This window comes from Chelonia mydas, chromosome 10 (genome assembly GCF_015237465.2).
Source record: "Chelonia mydas isolate rCheMyd1 chromosome 10, rCheMyd1.pri.v2, whole genome shotgun sequence".
NCBI classification, from domain to species: domain Eukaryota; kingdom Metazoa; phylum Chordata; order Testudines; family Cheloniidae; genus Chelonia; species Chelonia mydas.
This window is the reverse complement of record NC_051250.2, coordinates 84,048,254-84,050,753: the sequence shown is the minus strand read 5'-3', so window position 1 is coordinate 84,050,753 and position 2,500 is coordinate 84,048,254.

Genomic DNA, 2,500 nt, shown 5'->3' with positions numbered 1-2,500 from the left:
CTAACCCTAACCCTAACCCTAACCCTAACCCTAACCCTAACCCTAACCCTAACCCTAACCCTAACCCTAACCCTAACCCTAACCCTAACCCTAACCCTAACCCTAACCCTAACCCTAACCCTAACCCTAACCCTAACCCTAACCCTAACCCTAACCCTAACCCTAACCCTAACCCTAACCCTAACCCTAACCCTAACCCTAACCCTAACCCTAACCCTAACCCTAACCCTAACCCTAACCCTAACCCTAACCCTAACCCTAACCCTAACCCTAACCCTAACCCTAACCCTAACCCTAACCCTAACCCTAACCCTAACCCTAACCCTAACCCTAACCCTAACCCTAACCCTAACCCTAACCCTAACCCTAACCCTAACCCTAACCCTAACCCTAACCCTAACCCTAACCCTAACCCTAACCCTAACCCTAACCCTAACCCTAACCCTAACCCTAACCCTAACCCTAACCCTAACCCTAACCCTAACCCTAACCCTAACCCTAACCCTAACCCTAACCCTAACCCTAACCCTAACCCTAACCCTAACCCTAACCCTAACCCTAACCCTAACCCTAACCCTAACCCTAACCCTAACCCTAACCCTAACCCTAACCCTAACCCTAACCCTAACCCTAACCCTAACCCTAACCCTAACCCTAACCCTAACCCTAACCCTAACCCTAACCCTAACCCTAACCCTAACCCTAACCCTAACCCTAACCCTAACCCTAACCCTAACCCTAACCCTAACCCTAACCCTAACCCTAACCCTAACCCTAACCCTAACCCTAACCCTAACCCTAACCCTAACCCTAACCCTAACCCTAACCCTAACCCTAACCCTAACCCTAACCCTAACCCTAACCCTAACCCTAACCCTAACCCTAACCCTAACCCTAACCCTAACCCTAACCCTAACCCTAACCCTAACCCTAACCCTAACCCTAACCCTAACCCTAACCCTAACCCTAACCCTAACCCTAACCCTAACCCTAACCCTAACCCTAACCCTAACCCTAACCCTAACCCTAACCCTAACCCTAACCCTAACCCTAACCCTAACCCTAACCCTAACCCTAACCCTAACCCTAACCCTAACCCTAACCCTAACCCTAACCCTAACCCTAACCCTAACCCTAACCCTAACCCTAACCCTAACCCTAACCCTAACCCTAACCCTAACCCTAACCCTAACCCTAACCCTAACCCTAACCCTAACCCTAACCCTAACCCTAACCCTAACCCTAACCCTAACCCTAACCCTAACCCTAACCCTAACCCTAACCCTAACCCTAACCCTAACCCTAACCCTAACCCTAACCCTAACCCTAACCCTAACCCTAACCCTAACCCTAACCCTAACCCTAACCCTAACCCTAACCCTAACCCTAACCCTAACCCTAACCCTAACCCTAACCCTAACCCTAACCCTAACCCTAACCCTAACCCTAACCCTAACCCTAACCCTAACCCTAACCCTAACCCTAACCCTAACCCCCTAACCCTAACCCTAACCCTAACCCTAACCCTAACCCTAACCCTAACCCTAACCCTAACCCTAACCCTAACCCTAACCCTAACCCTAACCCTAACCCTAACCCTAACCCTAACCCTAACCCTAACCCTAACCCTAACCCTAACCCTAACCCTAACCCTAACCCTAACCCTAACCCTAACCCTAACCCTAACCCTAACCCTAACCCTAACCCTAACCCTAACCCTAACCCTAACCCTAACCCTAACCCTAACCCTAACCCTAACCCTAACCCTAACCCTAACCCTAACCCTAACCCTAACCCTAACCCTAACCCTAACCCTAACCCTAACCCTAACCCTAACCCTAACCCTAACCCTAACCCTAACCCTAACCCTAACCCTAACCCTAACCCTAACCCTAACCCTAACCCTAACCCTAACCCTAACCCTAACCCTAACCCTAACCCTAACCCTAACCCTAACCCTAACCCTAACCCTAACCCTAACCCTAACCCTAACCCTAACCCTAACCCTAACCCTAACCCTAACCCTAACCCTAACCCTAACCCTAACCCTAACCCTAACCCTAACCCTAACCCTAACCCTAACCCTAACCCTAACCCTAACCCTAACCCTAACCCTAACCCTAACCCTAACCCTAACCCTAACCCTAACCCTAACCCTAACCCTAACCCTAACCCTAACCCTAACCCTAACCCTAACCCTAACCCTAACCCTAACCCTAACCCTAACCCTAACCCTAACCCTAACCCTAACCCTAACCCTAACCCTAACCCTAACCCTAACCCTAACCCTAACCCTAACCCTAACCCTAACCCTAACCCTAACCCTAACCCTAACCCTAACCCTAACCCTAACCCTAACCCTAACCCTAACCCTAACCCTAACCCTAACCCTAACCCTAACCCTAACCCTAACCCTAACCCTAACCCTAACCCTAACCCTAACCCTAACCCTAACCCTAACCCTAACCCTAACCCTAACCCTAACCCTAACCCTAACCCT